The sequence below is a fragment of the Bidens hawaiensis genome, unplaced genomic scaffold (genome assembly GCF_021521415.1).
Source record: "Bidens hawaiensis isolate Kalapana, Puna unplaced genomic scaffold, B.hawaiensis_p1.1 tig00029413_1, whole genome shotgun sequence".
NCBI lineage: Eukaryota > Viridiplantae > Streptophyta > Magnoliopsida > Asterales > Asteraceae > Bidens > Bidens hawaiensis.
Genome location: NW_027494878.1, coordinates 104214 through 123634, shown reverse-complemented (window position 1 = coordinate 123634; position 19421 = coordinate 104214). Strand labels below are relative to the sequence as shown.

Here is a 19421-nt window from a genome sequence, read left to right as displayed (position 1 = left end):
GTATGAAAACTCACATTGGATATGATAGACGATGACGTAATGGCGGTTAAAGAGAACACGTTAGTTACTTTCACGAGAAGTCTCGATGATATGTCCTAATTTTAAATGTACAAATAAAATAAATACTTGGATGCTATAAATGAACAAGACTTGATAATAAGGGTTTATAACGAATTTGGGATTAATAAAGCATTGAATATATTTTATATACATTTTAAATAAGTCGAATTAAATGTAACGATTAATTATTTTGACTAGTTATTTATTGATTTTTAATTATATGTAACATCCTAAAATTCTCGTATTTAATAAAAGAAAGTCGTGTTTAGTTATTGGGTCTAAATAATTAATTAGTATTAATAAAGATCATGGACTTGGACTAATTAAGATGGATTAAAGGGAATGGACCTTAGGTCCATGGGCTTTAAGGGATATAAATATCCCCTAAATCATCCTAAAACCCTAAGTCCTCATTCTTATCATCCTAATCTCTACACACTCAAAAAAACACACATCTACACTACACCACATACGGCCGCCGAGAGAGAGCGAGATCCGAGCTGACCTGGCAGCTCGACCCCAGCCAGGGGCTCTGCCCCTTGGACCTGCTAGGGGCTAGTGCCCATAGAACCCCGCTGACAGGGGCGCTACCCCCGGACCCCCGTTCGTTGTGGGTAATAACTAAGACTAGAAAGATGATATGAGTAGTGATAGTTAATTGATACGTGTAATTATTATACAGTCAGCCATGCATAACTGAAGAACGGGATTACCATTAACGGTGAACGTAACCCCATTCAGGTGAGTTTCTAGCCCATTTCCTTGTTATGTTTTCGGGGCTATGTGCATACTCGATGTGATAGTTAATACACTTACCATAACCTGTAAGTGTATGCCTTATATGGTTTATATGTTATGTATGTATATCTTAAATGTGAGTGAAAGCTTGTCGGTACGTGAACGATCTTCGGATATTGCACGTGCTAACAAGGGAGGTATGTTTATGATAGATGAATGTGTATGATATATATATGTGTACAATATATGAATATGTATGTATGATTAAAGAAAGTATGTATGTTATGGGTATGTAAAGACAGTATGTTCAAAGATGAAGAAAGAGGGACCAGACCCTAATAATATCTGAGATAGAAGGGACCAAACCCTAATAATATATGAGATAGAGATGTAAAAAGGGACCAGACCCTAATAATATCTGAGATAGACAAGAAAGGGACCAGACCCTAATAATATCTGAGATAGACAAAGGAAAGAGGGACCAGACCCTAATAATATCTGAGTTAGAATGGACAGTAATTTATATAGTATGAAAGTAATAAAGTATGAATGTATGTATGAAATTATGTAATGAAAGTAAGTTAGTAAAGTAATTATTATGTATCTTCGGATGTATGATTGAAGGTAAGTGTATGTATTATACGATACGTGATTAACTAGAACTCACTCAGCGTAGCTGACTTTTAGTATGCACGCAGGTGAGTAGAATGAGGTATCTCGCTTGAGGGGACATGTGGCATTGAATAAGAGGCTGGCATCGGAAGACTCAAGACGTTTAAATTTAATGTTTTGTTTATTCTGAAAGACAAGATGTTGTTTTAAGACAAGTTATGGTTTGATGAAATGTTTTATGAAAGTTTTTATATTCCGCGAATTTTTTATTAACTCTTCAGTTTAGAACTATTTTTATGAGTAAATCCAACGTCCAAATGTGAGGCGCCGGTAACGGGACCTTACACTATAAATTGCTAATATTTATTATATAATTATGTATTTAAACGAAAAACTTATTTTGGTGATCGGCTAGTTTAGACAAATAAAACTCTTTTTAGGTAAATATCTCATTTAACATACATGCATATATATATATATATATATATATATATATATATATATATATATATACATGATTGATTTCTTTTGAGAACCGCTTTGAGTTTTAAGAACTCGAAAGAACTCAACGTAACAAATTATTTTTCGAATTTTTTTTACACATGTGTAATACGTAAGTGTAAGTGATGTACAAAAAATTATGGTATTTTTTTACACACCCAATCGAATTTTTACACATGTGTAACTAACGTTTAAACTTGTATAATTATCAAAAATACTTATTCTCTCTCATGCTTTATCTTTTAATTAAATTTAATCTCAGCCTCATATTTCATATCATTTAAATAAATGTGTGGTTCAAAATTGAGTTCTTAAAGTTCTTAAAACTCACCCTGGTTCTCAAAATAACCCTCCCATATATATATATATATATATATATATATATATATATATATATATATATATATATCAGGTATATTTTTTAAATCAAGGTGATATAAATTTATAAATGAATATATAATTACATATATGTATGGAATTGTTAAATGGGAAAAATTTCCTTAAATTGTTTAAAGGGGTTCGGTTCATTAAAACAAGTACAACACTATTGGCTTTTATTATATTTATAACTTTAAATAAATTTAACTAAAAACAAAAGAAATAAAAGGATAGAAAGAAAAATTGTCAACTTGGTGCTGCAGAGGATCAAACCCGGGTCTATGAGAGCCTGGGTTGAACACGCACCAACACGAACAACTTGACCGACTAGAATATTAACGTAAGTTTGCTTTAGATTTAATACAACTACATGCGTTGGTTAGTTCCTAAATCAACATAAACCCTAATTAGACAAACTCCAAATTGATCATCTTATACCCTTTGTCCATTCAAACTGACAGAGGGGTTTTAACAAGCATTCATGTACATCCTATCAAAACCCATATAATAATCCCTGGTATGATGATGTATTGAGAGTGAACGACAACCTAGGGTTTTCGGCTTGGAGCACAAAATCAAACTCGATCTTAGACAGCTTGTGTGTTGAAATTGATTTAGGGTTTTAACTCGGAATGTTGAGAGGATAGTGCGGTTTTGTTTAATTGAATTATAGACTAGTATTTATAGGGGATTAGCGTCAATATATGTCAGCGGTTTGTAATAATGATAATTGATCAATTCGTTCAAAGTTTGCTGTAATTACGCGAGATTACCATATAGGAGATTAACGTGTTGGACAAGACGCGAGTAAGCATGAATGATTCCTTGTTTTACTCTATATTTGAGGTTCAATATTTGAAGATAAGAAATAGGTGGGGGCTGGTCGTTGATGACGGGTCAAAGGGAAAGGAAAACATGGATCTTGAATAATATTTACAAATTGTTCCCTGGTTTATGGTTGATCAATCACAAGTTGTAAACATATAAATCATAAGGAAATTAAACATAATCGATACTTTAAGTTAAACATAACGAAAATAATATAAGTCATAAGAATTCGTTTTGTTATTAATATGTTGAAAAATAACGAATGTTACAAATTTTTCATAATATCATCGGAATCAATAGTTGGAGTATGCCAGAATGGAATATGGATTCATTAGAATATTTATAATGTACCCGAATTCTGGATCATAGATGGCAACTTCGGTTCTTTAATGTACAAGCAGCGAGATTGCTAGATGTCTGTAACTGAGATATGATTGTGATTGCAAGAGATTATATGGAGAGATGAAAGAGGCATAATATCTTAAGGGGATTTTCAAGACATACAAGATATCAAATAATTGTTTTTATAAAGTTTTATCATTTTAATGAGTTGTAAATAGGAGGCGGCCAGCTATGTTTATAAAAAAAGAAGTAAAGAAATTATTTTTGAATAATAAGTAACAAATTGCATATTTAAATTTCAGAGTTATCCTAAGTATTTTCTTGTTAAACACTTTTATAAATAAACTTTTTTTCATAAATTAGTTATATGGAGCATTTGGAAATTTTAATGATAGCTCATTATTTATAATATTGTGTTTTTATTTGGTGGTATGCGATAGTAATATTCTTAAAGTTAACAGTATTGAGTTCTTGTGTTAAGATATGGCCAGCCCATAGGATGTTAATAAACATATGTGGGTCGGGCCTACATCAATGATTTTTCTAGACAAGGGCCAAGCCTATCTTGTGCATTCTAAAATGTGGGCCGAGTTTGTTTCATTAACACATAGGCTGAAATTAAGCTTGGCTAACAGAAGATTAGCGTGTGCGTCTTATGGCTATTCTAAGTTAATTGAACGTCGAGTCTTGGGTTCTCACATTATGGTTGACTAATAAATCCTTTTTAGTCCCTATTTTTATGGTTGTCAAAAAAAAGGAACAATCTATCAAGTACTGCATGTCGAAGAACATCGTCAGGAGTGAAATCCTTTCAATGGTTATGTTAGCATTAAATATTGCCGTTTGTTACACACATTTGAAACATTTCTCTCTACCAATAATTAAACCGAAATGAATATGCGAAGTGAAATCAAATAAATACATAACCAAACAAATGTTTACATTAGAAACCAAATGATAAAAGTTACAACTTGATTTCTGGTTGATGCAAATCTCTGCCAAGAACTGTTGAGCGCTTGCCTCGTGTTCTTACTCAATGCACCGCCTTCTAACCCCATTGCGAAAGCCAAAAATCTAAGCATCCGTCAAAGGGTTTTCCGTTAACCTCACCCGCTTGGTTCTTTGTGAACTAGCAGATTGGGAATACTAGATTCCCAAAATTCCGGCTCCTGTTGTTCCCAACAACAGTTTGTTTATGATTTGCCTCCATGTTTGTTGCTTCTTTAACTAAATTAACAAAATCCAATTCAACTAGTAAATAAGAGTAAAAACACATATTAAGAAAAAGAATGCTTAGACACAATTACATGAACTGTTGGGTTTCGTAGGCCTTTTCGGTGTAGACCCGGTTTATTATTTGAAGTCCAAAGGGTAGGTCCGGCCCGGTTTGGATTTCTTGTTTAATAAGATACAAACCCTAAGTGTATCTCTATATATTTGATGTCGTGTACTTGTAATCGTTGTCACTCAATAAATAATATCTAGTTGCCACCCGTGGACGTAGGTCAGTTTAGACCGAACCACGTTATATCCTCGTGTCGTTTATTGCTTTCGTGTCGTGTTCGGTTTGTGTGTGCGTTTAATCCTAACAAGTGGTATCTAGAGCTTAGGTTTGGGATCACACGAAGAACACGAGAACCCACCGAGTTGTCGCCGCCACCCTACTGCGCTAGGGTTCTGCCGCCGTCGCTGTTCGATTCTCGCCGCCACAACAGCCGGTTGTCGCGGTCGCTTGCCGTCAAAGATTGGAGTGTTTGGGTTCTGTACAAAACAAGTTAAGCAAAGCATCACCACCGTTCAGTTTGTTGTTGACCAGAAGAGGAAGGCGAGGCGAAGTTCGTTTGGATCGCCGGATTGTCGAAGGAATATTTATGTTCTGAGTTTGGTGTTTGAAACCAGAGAGACGAAGGAAGAATATATTATTTTTCTTTTTCTTGGAGTTCACACCAAACAAAAGTTAAGTAATTTTTTTTACTTTGTTGCCTGCTCCTCGTCACACCAATTACAAAAGGCAGTAATAATACAAAAGGCAGTAGCCGAGTTTGTTCATTATTGTGTTGGCCTAAAGTATTTGGCAGTTTAGTCAAAAACAGTTGAATCAAGATCCTATTTTTCGTTGAAGAACAGTTTCAAGTCAGAAGAAATTTAAAGAAACTTAGGCCAGTGCCAACCGCGTTTGTCAGGTTTTATCGTTTCAGTTTTCTGATTTACAGTTCGTTATTCCGCTGCATGTTTAAAATAGGTTGATTGTTTAACAGAGTTCAATAAGACAATCGTTAAGTTCGGGCTCGTAAAATTGTCGTGGCTATCTCTGTTTTTATCCAGTTTTTTGTTTTAGTCATTGTCATGGCAGAACACGGAAAGGTTTCGATACAGAAGTTTGACGGACAGAAGTTTGGTTGGTGGAAGATGCATATTGAAGCGCTACTTTGTCAGAAAGACTTGGATGTAGTGCTTGAGGAGGAAAAACCAGAAAAGTTGTCAGAAGCATATTGGAAGAAGTTAGACAAGAAAGCTAGTGCTTGTATTACTTTGTCGTTGTCGGAAGATGTGGCGTTTAACGTTATGAAAGAAACCACAGCCCGTGGTACGATGGACGCACTATCCAACATGTATGAGAAGCCTTCGGCAGTGAATAAGGTCTATCTTATCAGAGAGCTAGTGACAACTCGAATGAAAGAGGGTGGGTCAGTTACAACGCATATCAATATTCTTAATTCGAACCTCTCCTGCTTAGTGTCAGTCGGCATTAAGTTTGATGATGAAGTTCAAGGTTTTTTATTGTTATCCTCCTTGCCCGACAGTTGGTCGCAAACAGTGACTGCAGTTTGTAGTTTGTCTACAAAAATTACTTTTGATGGGATTCGGGATTTGATTCTTGGAGAAGATTCAAGACGCAGAAATTCAGGTGAATCATCAAGTAATATATTAGTCACAGAAGGCAGAGGTAGGGGAAAACAACGAGGCAGTGGGAGCAGGAAGAGGAGTCGGTCTAGGACTCGCAAAGATATTGAATGCTGGGGTTGTAAAGAGAAAGAACACTTCAGGAATCAGTGTCCGAATGGTAAAAAAGAGGTGAACGTTAAAGAAGTCAACACTGCAGAAGAATGCCCAGAGGATGAGTTTTTCATTCTTAGTGTTGAGGATAACGTTGATGCTTGGGTGATGGATTCTAGTGCATCGTTTCATACCACTCACTGTAGTGAAACGATAAAGAATTTAAAGTTTGGGGATTTTGGAAAGGTTCGACTTGCGAACGATGATATTCTAGAGGTTACGGGTATGGGAGATGTTGATTTGATAACTTCAACCGGTACTTCTTGGACTTTGAAAGAAGTTAGGGTTATTCCAAGTTTGAAGAAAAGTTTGATTTCAGTTGGGCTGTTGGATGACCAGGGTTACGATGTTAAGTTCGGGAATGGGCAGTGGAAAGTAGTCAAAGGGAATCTCGTTGTTGCTCGTGGCAAGAAAATGGGTTCGTTGTATATGGTCGATATGTCACCGAAAGGAGTTGATCCAGTTTTGGTGAAAGACAAAGTCCGGTTCACAGAATCTCGTGGGCAGAAGAAGGTTCGTTTTGCAAGTGACAAACCCAGAGCCAAAGTGAAGATTCAGGATGAACGAGCTAGGAATGTTAAATCAGTCAGAGGACATCGTGACAGTGGGAGCACAAGTCGTGTTTCAGTTACAGTTCTTGGTCGAAAGTGGATTAAGAAAACCAGTATTCCGGCTGTAAAAGTCTCTCCAGTGAATTACTTGCTAAATATGGAGAGTGTTTGTTCTCAGAGTATCTCAGGATCCGGTAGTTTATTTTCGTGGGAGCCGGTAGGGACAGAGAACGGGTCAGGGGCAGTTCTAGTCATGACTGACGTGTTGGAGCTCAGGGGAGCTTTAACGGGCCTGTTAACTAATGAGAAGGCGGGTGGCAACTAGAAGATGGTTAATGTTAGGATTACAGAAGTACAATCAGGAGTGCAAACGAGAGTACTCAAGGCCTCCGAGTGGGAGTTTGTTGGGTTTCGTAGGCCTTTTCGGTGTTGGCCCGGTTTATTATTTGAAGTCCAAAGGGCAGGCCCGGCCAGGTTTGGATTCCTTGTTAAATAAGATACAAACCCTTAGTGTATCTCTATATATTTGATGTTATGTACTTGTTAACATTGTCACTCAATAAAGAATATCTAGTTGCCACCCGTGGACATAGGTCAGTTTAGACCGAACCATGTTAAATCCTCGTGTCGTTTATTGCTTTCATGTCATGTTCAGTTTGTGTTTGCGTTTAATCCTAACAAACAATTTGCCTTACCACGGTGACTAGATTCTGAAATCTGATCAGAAATCCCTGTCCAGAGAGGCTGAGTTTAAATACCCGTTTCCTGCTTGGTACGCCTCATGTATTGCCTTACAGAAATCATCAAACTGAACGAGTATAATTAGTTAATTAAACAATCTTTAACATCTCATTTAAAACACAACCCATAGCCCAATTGTGTAAAACAGTATATGCTTAAATACTATATATATATACGCACACCTTTCGAAGCGGTCTAGAAATGGATATATCATCCAGTCCTTGATCCATCCATATTCCTAAGACACATGCAGATGCAGAAACATTTAATTAAATAAGAAAACTTTAAAAATGTAAAAGGTGACCTATATGGCAGATGCAGAAACATTACCCTTTGTTCTATCTTTCTAAACCCGTAGAACATGACAAAAATAGTGTTGGGAACGCAGGCCTTCCTTACGGCTTCTTCAACTAAAATGACAAAATCCAGATCAACAAGTTACTAAATAATTAGAGTACAAAATTAACACGTATTAAGAAAGGGAAGGTTTTAACAAGATCTTACAGCAAATGATATGCTTCTCCAACAATGTTACATGATAACTTTTTGAGGGAAAAAGGTTATTTGAGGGGGGGGGGGGGTATTGTTAAGATTTATTTATCTTAATTATGTTATTATTATTATTATTATTATTATTATTAATTATAAGTTCCCAGCCGGATCTACACAGGAGTATCTCGTAACACGAGGGTGTGGAATCCCCAGGTAATACGATACGAGTGTAAGATAAGCAATACGTTGAATCGGTAAAGTATAACACACGGAACAATACTAATAAACTCGATTATATTGCAAAGCTTCAACACGTGATATCAATAATCACTAACACACGTTCTGCCATCCAAAACCTTTTCCAAAAAAACCTAAGCCGAAGTATATATAGACTTTGACAACTTCGCCTAACATACTAGGCGAAGTTGTCTAACTTCGCTAATCCCAAGTTCGCTAACATACATGGCGAACTTACATAAAACAATATTCAAACAAAAACGAAACAAACTAAAACGATTACAGACACATGCAAAACACGAGATACTGAACTACTGACATCATGCACCAACAGACTCCCCATTGGCAGTAGCTTCATATCTCTATCTTCTTTCTCGTGTCTTGTAATCCCAAAACTCTCATGCCACTCATCTTCAAGCATGAACTCCCTGCCTTATACAGACAGAGACCACCTTTTGGTACTTTTTTGCTTCATCCTTCCACGCAGGAATATAGAATATCTTCTTATCGTTCAGTACCTGCAAATCAGCTTGAGACAAATTAACCAAGTGCATGGGATCATACACTCTCAGAATCTCCTGCTCGTCCTCATCTTCCTAACGGCTTCAGCAGTCTGGCAGTCGACATACCATCACTTGAGATTCTTTAACACATCTTTAGGCATCATTTTCAATGGCACCTCTTTCAAACACCGAATTGGTTTCTACTTCATCACCATCCAAGGCTTGCCATCAGCTCGCGTTCCCCTTTCCTTATCTTCAACTAACTTCCCTTTCTGAGGCTTTAGCAACTCAAACTTCTTCTCTTTTACACTCTCTTTCCACACGATCTTCCCAATTATTCTTGCCATATTGTCACCACTCCTATTAATCAATCCCAATTTTAGCTAAGTCTTTCACCTCACACTCAGGCAAGGTGTTCAGTGATCTCAAAGCCTTTTAAAGTACTGAATCCCATCATAACGCTTATTCACAAACAACTTTAACTGCTCATCATACAGCCAGCAAATAATACCTTTCTTCGACTCAGCATACCCCTTGATGTTGTAACTCTTTTAGAACATTGTCGGCACTACGGGCTTCTTTGTCTTGAAGAACCACTGAGCACAGCCTTCCTTCCATCTCGGCTGTTCTTCCCATTCAGACTCATCTGACACATCCACATCTTGACTCACATTCACCTTGTCAACATCTGGAATATCATGTTCTACACTATCATCCACAATCTCACCTTCTTCTATCTCACTATCAATCACAATCTGTTCTCCTATCTTTTCAATCTCAACAATAGTTAACACATCATCTGTTAAATCATCATCATCATCACCCAACACTTCCTCATCATCAACAACAACGACATTCTCACCACCTGATCCACCTGATGTACCAGTTGACTCCCCCTGAGATGTGGAAGTCCCAAGAGTTTGTTCAGTTCTTGGCAACTCACCACCTGCACCTTTCGATGCATTGGGATCATCGTCTCTATCTTGTCTCTTCTTGGTTCTCAACTCATCGCCCTTGCAGCTCGTCTCCCCCTAAGATGCTAAGAACTCTTTAAAGGCATCAAATAATTTACCGTGTTCAACAAGGAGGGACGACTGTAACTGATTCTCTGCCACAAGTCTCTGGATGGCATGAGTTTGGATGAGATTAATTCTTGACTGTTCAGCAACCACTGTAGACTCAACAAATCTTGCAAGGAAACTATCTCTGGAGCAGTAAACAGAAATGTGGTTGGAGGAGTACCAAAAGACAACGACGTGGTCGCCAAAGAAACACTGGTGGTAATCGGCACTGTAACAGTCGTAGTAGTAGGAACCATAGTCATACCAGATAACGAGGGTGGAGAGAAACGAACCACCCTTGAGCTTTCACCAACTCCTGAACTTTCACCAGCCCTGGCCATCTTCGATCTTCGTACCAACTTGTCTAACTCCTACTCATAGTCAGATTCACTATCATCCGAATCTTTCTTCCTCTTTCCATGTATTTTTCCTTGTCTGGCAATAATCTGTTGTGCCTTAAAAACATCGTCAGTGGAGAAATCAGAGTCGGCTCTTCTAGAATCCGCCACCAAAGTAGCAATCATGGACACATTTACCCCAGACACCTCAGCTACTGAGGCTTGAATTTCAGCAGCTGGATCAACCCGATCCATGTCAAAGAAACCTTGCCTCCAAAGGCAACTTCAAGATCAACCTGTTGTTCCACAGCGACAACAGGATCAGCAGGCAATGCTTGCTGTACCACACGTGGTGGTTGAACCACAGGAGGTGGTTGAGGAACATTAGCCTGTTGCGGTGCCGGGTCACGAAATTCATCACCTTGAGGAGGAACATACGCCGGATTCACCAAATAACCATACAGGGTAGTGTGCCGTGGACGTAGATCAGGGTTACTCCGAGCACTTGATGACTTACATTGTGCAAATATTCTCTAAGACACACTTTCCACAAATGAAATAGGACGTCGTTGTGGCAAGTTAGGAGCCACATGATTCAGAATCATCTGTAAAAATCTCGGATACATCAAAAATCTTTCCCGGGCAGTCGCACGTCTCTGACGATCAATCTCATAAAAAATCATCTGGCTGAAACTATAGGGCCTATTATAGGTTAAAGCAGTCATAGCCGATTGCATCATCGCACCCATACCATCTGTACCAGCTTTTTGTCCTGACATGCACACTATCATCACTTGCATAAGAAACCGCCACTGATCTAACAGAAACCCTTTCCTCCTCTGAGAGTCTCCCATCGGACCTAAATACCCCATACGTAGAAACTCACCATCTCTAAAGTAGGCCGAAAAATCAGTAGGATCATTAGTAGTTTCAACCCCGAGCTGTAGAGCTACCCTTATCTGATCAGCTGAGAACTATACCACCTGATTGTTAACTGTAGCACGCATAACCGGAGGATCAACCCTACAGTCATATTCAACTGTTCGCCAAAAAGTCTTCGATATTTGGTAATGAAATGGGAAGAGTAGTCGTGATGGCATGAAAAATACGTGAACGAACAAGGAATGAAATGATCTCCCGATAATCATCAAGGCCACGAGCATCCGGATCCAATGTAATATACATGTTGTGTCCCGGAAAAAACTGTCGGTTGTTGTCACCACCTTCGTCACCACCAGCACCACCAGCCCCTGCCACAGCAGCCATAAATGCACAACAAACGGTCTAAATTAGAATAGTTTATTAACAGATCATAATTTCGCTTGTTACCAGTGGCGAAGTTATGACATCTTTTATGTTTAACCTCGCTGTGGCTCAACTTCGCCTAAGTAAAACGAAATAAACCAGATAAATTAGGGTTGAAGTTTCTGATAAGGCGAAGTTAATCAGTCCCTTAACCTCACTTCTCTAATCGGCGCATCATAATGACCCAATTGGGGCTGTGTTTGATCGATTTTGCGAATGAAAACATGAAATCGGTAGCCGATATAGGCTCAGATGACCATAGGAAGACTAAAACACAGTTAACACAAGATGTTGAACGAGGGTTTAAGGTCCGTTTAACCGAAGCCACACATTGGATCATCAAGACGCCGATTATTACCAAGTCTTACGAATTACGGGTCACAATGATCTTACAAACCTGTATCACGGAACAGAAATCAAACAATAGAGAGGATCAATACAAGGTCTGTTCAAGGACTAAGTTCGCCGATGGGTTAAGGTGTGAAAATAATTGACTCAATTGACCATCTAAAGCCTTTAAATAGGTAAACGTAACCCAGGGGCGAAGTTAGGTTAACTTTGCCCTAGTTTAACTTCGCTTAACCAAAACCATGTATCAAACTTCGCCCACATTTAACTTCGCTCAGCCAAAACTTTGTTAACACTGTGGTCAACATCGCTGATAAGTTAACTTCGCCAAAAACGTCTCCCATTTTAAGACCGAACCTTTAGAGATTTAACAAGGTTCACTTTATACTATTTAACAATTTTCAGTAACAAATTTAAAATTGATAATCAAAGAACCAAGTAACCATGTTATATAAATGTAAAACATAAAACGAAATACATAACGAAAAATTAGTAATAGAATAAACGGGATCAAATTTCAGTCTTAACAAGCCAGCATGTTTTAGAAAAGATCCGAACAGGAATCATACTGATTAAGTGGCTGTCACTTAGATCCATGTTCACCGGTATTATGACATAAAGAAGCAGGTTTGTAAGCAGGTATAAAACTTAGTATGGTTTTTCATCGCTTCTGTGATACGGATTAGGTTCAATTAAGCTCAAAATTTAGATGGACATCACATGAGAGATTGTGGTGCCTCCTATCTATTCTCAAAGCGTATTTGGCTTTCCCCAAGTCACCCCGAGTTGACTTCGACCCTTAGTGTCTGATTAAAACAATGAGCACACGTCTTTCTTTAGAGTCTTCTTCCCGTACAATCTTACACTTGAACAATTCTTCCTAGCCTCTTTCTAGATATTTGGTATAATAAAAGCTTCAGAAGGCTTAATAATAATAAGTTTTTTTTTGTTTTTTTTAACATTTACTAAGTACAAATTGAAGACCACTGCAAGTCCCGAATCTGGATCATTGCAGATACTAACACTTTCTTCGCGGAAATCAGAACACTCAGGGGCTCGTGTACGGGTAATCACTTTTCTGCCTATCATTCAGAAAGATGTATATGGAGACATGCACAACTCAAAATGATTCTCCACATTAAATCGAGAATATTTAGTTTGTATCACTTCTACTTTTACATACCATAGAAAGCTACCATAACATACAATGACTGTTCTAGAGTCTTTTAAGCCTAATAACTTCACCAGTTAAGCCCACAAAAACAGTTTTTCTATCACTTTCCAAGGTTGGATCAATTTTCTTTTAAACATCGTTTTGAAACTTCTTACGAAGTTATAGACTTGAAAAATTATATCATCTCCCCAAAAAAAATTTTAAATTCTAACGCCCCGAACAAGTGAAAGTCATCAGGTAAACGGCTATCCTGAAGATCCAATGGAACAGCTGGACCGACCACATACAAGTATGTGTCCCTCTAACTAAGTATGAACGACTAATTTTTAAGCAAAAGAACCAAAGCACATCAAAAACCGCCCAGGTCACTTTCAGTCATCCAGTTAATGGCTATCCTCATAAACTACAAGTAGAGATAAGGACCAAACATATCCGAAGATATGTCCTTCAAACTTGAGCAACCGACATAATTTTAAGCAATAGTGATGGTTTTTTTTTAATAAAATTTAAAACAAGGTTACTCGGGATTGATCATCCCATTAAGCTCAACAACATTTTGAAAACGGGATCGGTCAAACGCTTTAGTAAAAAGATCGGCAAAATTATCCAATGAATCCACCTTTTCAAGCACAATTAATTTCTTCTCAGCACAATCCTGTATAAAATGATGACGAATGTCAATATGTTTATTTTTACTGTGTTTTACGGGATTGTTAGTTACTGAGATTGCAGCAGTGTTATCAATGCAAATAGGAGTTTGAGTGAAATTCAGACCATAATCGCGAAATTGATGTTGTATCCATAGAACCTGGGAGCAGCAGTTTGATGCTGCCATGTACTCTGCTTCATAGGTGGAAATGGCTACTGAGGTCTGTTTCATGCACTGCCACGATACCAATCTTCCTCCGAGAAACTAACATCCACCGGTTGTGAACTTCCTGTTCTGATTGCAACCTCCATAGTCAGAATCTGTGTAAGCTACCAAATCCAGTTCTCCCCCTTTCGTGTACCATGGTCCCAACTTTGGCTTCCCTTTGAGATACCGCAAGATTCTCTTCACTCCCTTCATGTGAGACTCCTTCGGGTTTGCCTGAAAATGAGCACAAAGACAAACTGCAAACATAATGTCAGGTCTAGGTGCAGTTAGATACATTAAAGAACCTATAATTGCTCGATATTGGGTGGGATCAACATCTTCATCACTGTCAGAATCAGCACCCAGTTTATGGTTGACGTAAATTAGAGTGTCAAATGGGGTGCTATCGTCCATCTTGAAGCGTTTGAGCACATCATGGACATATTTCGTTTGATGAATAAACATCCCATCTTTCTTCTGATCTACCTGCAATCCCAAAAAAAAAGTTAATTCGCCCATGGCGCTCATTTCAAACCTCTTTTTCATGACTGCTTCAAATTCCTAACACATGGTGACTTTTGATGCAGCAAAAATGGTGTCGTCCACATAGACTTAACGAGTAGAAAATCTCCCCCTTTTCTCTTGACAAACAGCGTACTATCGATCTTTCCTCTTTCGAACCCATTCTCAAGCAAGTAGTCGGACAAGGTTGCGTACCAGGCACGAGGAGCCTGATGTAATCCATACAATGCTTTGCTCAGTTTGTACACATGATCAGGAAAATCTGGGTCAGGGAACCCCGGGGGTTGTTCAACATATACCACCTCATCAACTTCACCATACAGAAATGCACTTTTCACATCTAACTGGAACACTTTCATTTCTTTGTGTGCAGCATAAGCCAAGAACAGTCGGATTGCTTCCAATCTTGCTACAGGAGCAAACACTTCATTGTAATCGACTCCTTCCTGCTAATTAAACCCTTTCACTACCAATCTTGCCTTGTTGCGTATGATTTTCCCTTTCTCATCTCTCTTACATTTAAAAACCCACTTAGTACCTATAGCATTCACGTCCTGTGGTTTTTCAACTAATTTCCATACTTCCATCTTCTCAAACTGTGCTAGTTCTTCCTGCATGGCTTCAACCCACGAGCTATCCTTTAGAGCCATTTGATAATTCTTTGGTTCAATCTGGCTGATGAAGCAGGTGTACAAGCATTCATTTATAATACCCGTGTCTTTAATGCTTGCGTAAACACATTTGTGTGCATCCAAACTTCTTCTTGTTCGAACACCGTCAGACGGATTACCTATCACGTTCTCCAAAGGGTGATTTTTGTGAATTCTAGTAGTCTGAACCGGACCAACTTCCAGATTGTTTTCTAAATTTGAAGAGAGTTCATCAGTGTGTGATTGATGTTGAGTGTGAAATGGAATGTAGAATTCTTCTTCAGTAGAGACAGCAGGAGTATCAACAGCACTTGACGAGGTTAGTTGACTTTCATCGTATTGCGGCCGTTGCACAATATTTTCCTCCTTGTCATACATAATCTGTGAAGCAATTTTCTCATCAACTTCTGCAAAATCCAAGTAAGGCACATTAAAAGATTTGAATAGTTTATCATAGTCGAAAGCTTCAGCAGGTCCCATGCTAGGCCTTGGTGATTTGTAACTCGTAATGTCAGTGTTACAGACCACCTCAACCTTGCTGTTTGATAAATTAAAGACTCTTCTGTTTGGGTCCCAACAACATATCCGACTAAGATACCTTCGTCGGATTTCTCACCAAATTTAGATTTAGTCTTTAATATCGAACATGGGGATCCGAAAGGTTCAAGACCCTTCAAGTTTGGCTTTCTACCATGCATAAGTTCATAACATGTTTTATTTAATCTTTTAATAGTTAAAACACGATTAAGGATATAGCAGGCTGTAGCAACAGCCTCAGCCCAGAACACCACGGGAAGTTTAGCATCTGCCAGCATGGTTCTGGCTCCTTCGATTAGCGTTCTATTCTTCCTCTCAGCTACTCCATTTTGTTGCGGAGTATACGGGGCGCTATACTGATGTTCTATCCCTTTCTGTAAGCAGAACATCTCCATCTGATAGTTCTTGAACTCTGTACCATTATCACTCCTGATGTACTTTACCTTTCTCTCAACAATATTTTCAACCTTGGTAATCAAGTTAATTACCAACTGAACTGTCTCATCTTTTGCCTTTAGAAAGTATACCCAAGAGTATCGAGAGTAATCATCGGTTACAACCAAGCAGTATGACGTTCCACCTAGACTCTTTACATTCACAGGACCAAAGAGATCCATGTGTAGTAGGTCTAGGGTGCTGACAATTGAGTTAACCCTCTTGGAGTGATGAGGCTTTTTGTGTTGCTTTCCTTTCTTGCACGACAAGCATTGATCTTCAAAGTTAAAATTCTTCAAGGGAACCCCAAGTACCAGCCCATTCTTGACAATGTAATTCATTTTGCGAAGATGTATATGTCCTATTCTTCCATGCCACAACTCTGACTCAGACTCAGTTTCCTTTGACAGAAGACATGACTCTTCTGTTGTCATCTCAGTTGACCTCATATCCATTACATATGTGTTCTTTTCTCTTGGAGCTTTCATCACAACCCAGGCCTCTGGTATCTTGAAACCAGGATAAAGAACGATTGCCTCATTTTTAGTAAAATGCACCGTGTATTCTTTGTCACAAATCTGAGAAACACTCAACAAGTTATGCTTCAACTCTTCCACAAAATTCACATTCTCTAACTTTATTCTTCCATTCGTCACAGTTCCAATACCACTGATTCTTCCTCCACTCTCTCCAGCGAAACTAACCCTTCCTCCTTGAACAGATTTCCAGTCACGTAACAACTTCTTGTTACCAGTCATGTGCCGGGAACAGCCATTGTCTACAACCCACATATTGTTTACAGCCCTGTTTGATTGTTCCTGCACAATGAAAGAAATAAATTAAAATCTGGGGACCCAAGACCTACTGGTCTTGGGTCGATTAAATCTGTTGTCCAGCATCCAGTACTTTGGTTGCCCAAAGTCAGTTTGAGGATGCTTTCTGTAATTTCTGAACGGAAACCTTCTAGAGGACTGGCTATGAGGCCATCCAAACCTTCGTGAATTAACTGAATTATAATTGTTGGTTTGGTAGTTTACAGGGAAAAAACGAGACTGATTTCTTTGAAATCTTGGATTAGTCCAATGAATTTGGTGTGTTCACATTCTTACCAGCATCATAATTAGTATTCGTTTTATTCTCAGTTTTTGGAGGACTGGCTATGTGATCTAGCATTGTTGAAGAATTTCTAAATTGTTTAATTTTCCTGTTTAGTTCCACCACTTTTACCTGGTAATCAGCTATCTGTTTATCTTTTTCAGCAATTAGTTTGGTCTTTTCTTCTAACACTTCATAACTAAGATCAATTACTTGTATTTTTTCAGCTAGACCGGCTTTAAGACTTCTGATATCCTTTTCACTAGCTTTTATTTTTACCGAGTAACTATTTTCTTTAGTTTTAGAGTAGTGATGTTCATCTTTCAGGTTTTTAAATTTAGTATCCAAACTAACAAACTGATCAGTTAATGTTTTTAATTGTTCAGACAGATTTTCACATTGTTCACAATGAAGTTCAGACGTTACCTTAGAGAGCTGATCGTTCACTTCTGCCATGTATGCCTGATCTTCTTCTGTCTCTCTCTCACTTCCTCCAGTTTCGATGTTTACCAAATTAGCCTGTTCGAACACTTCTTCAACTTGTATATTCCAGTTGTATCCACCATTCTGTCGAGATACCATAGCCCTATTTTCACTACCACCCCCATTCTGTTGTGCAGGCCTGTTCTGACTTCGTTCGACTCTCTCATTTGTACATTCCTTAGCAAAGTGTCCATTTTGTTGACAGTTGTAACATCGAACCTTTGATTTATCAAACCCTGGTCTTTCTCCAACAAACTTTCTACCCGTTTTCTTCATGAATCTCTTTAACCTTCTTACTATCATAGCCATCTGCCACTGTAGATCCATCTCTTCCAAATCATCAGCATCGATCTGATCATAGTCTTCATCCAAAGTTGCAGGGTCTACTATTTTATCTTTGATATAGTTCTCATAGGATGCAATGAAAGATGCATAGAGGGCAAACTGTTGTTCAGCAGATTTCACACTCATAGGCATCTGTGAGTAGTTATTGTTTGAAGCATTGGATGAGAAATTTCCAGTTGTAGTTTGAGGCTTTGAGGAATTACTCCCTCCTGCTACTAAACATACGTCACCATCCATATTGAGAATCACATGACCATCTGGAGTTGAGTTTGATTCCCCCTTAGAGTAGTAGGTAGTGGATTCTAATTTTAAACTTGAACTCGGAGTGACTTTAGCACCATACATTCCCGGATCCTGAACCGGATCAGTTGGTGTCTCCTTTCGAACCATGTTTAGTTCAAAATTTCGTAACTTATTGACCACTGTTTCCAAATCAATCTTGTCAAAATCTTTATCTTCTCTCATCAGTACAGTTTACATTTCCCATTTCGGTGGAAGAGCATCAAGAAGTTTCCCTACTACCTCTTCTTCCTTGTATTCAATGGAGTAATTATTTAGTTCGGTCATCAAATGATAATATCTTGTGATGATATCATCAAGTGATTCATGTTTCAAATACTTGAATACAGAGAATTGGGTTTTTAGCAGCTTTGTCTTGGAAGTACGTATCCCCACATTACCTTTATATCTATTTTCAATTGCTTCCCATAGCTCTCTAGCAGTTTTGTATTTCTTGAAGGTATGAAGAATCTCTTGTGGAAGAGCCATTGTAATAGCTGCATGAGCTTTACTCTCTGCCTCATACATTTTCTTTTCGTCCTCTTCCATCTTACTGTACTTCTTAATCTGTTCACGACCTTTAAACATGGATGTTGGTGGAATGTACCCGTCTTGAATGCAAACCCACATCTTAGCATCTTGATACTTCACATATTGTTCAAACCGATCATTCCATGCAACGAAATTGGTACCCTTAAGCAGTTTCGGAGCTTTAGTTGCTGAACTGGCTTCAACCTCCATCGTTACCAGTTCTGTGATATTTATTGAAGTCATAGTTGAAAGAAACAAGACTCAAATTTTTTTTTGTTTTTAAATTAACCTTCTGTGAACAGTGAGCAAATAGCGAAGTTGATATAACTTCGCTTGAAACTTAAGTTCGCTGAACAACTTCGCTTGCCTACAACTTCGCCTGCTTCTTAACTTCGCCAATCACTAACTTCCCTTTATTACTA

The 19421-nt window shown here is 38.3% G+C and overlaps 1 long non-coding RNA gene across 1 annotated transcript in view; it reads left to right on the top strand.

Annotated features, from left to right (window-relative positions):
- Positions 1-13766, top strand: part of LOC143578965 (uncharacterized) — a 44562-nt gene extending 30796 nt beyond the window's left edge. Inside the window, exon 2 of the long non-coding RNA XR_013143368.1 lies at positions 13631-13766. This is a non-coding gene — a long non-coding RNA (uncharacterized LOC143578965). The remainder of the gene's footprint in view (positions 1-13630) is intronic.
- Positions 13767-19421: the final 5655 nt, after the last annotated feature.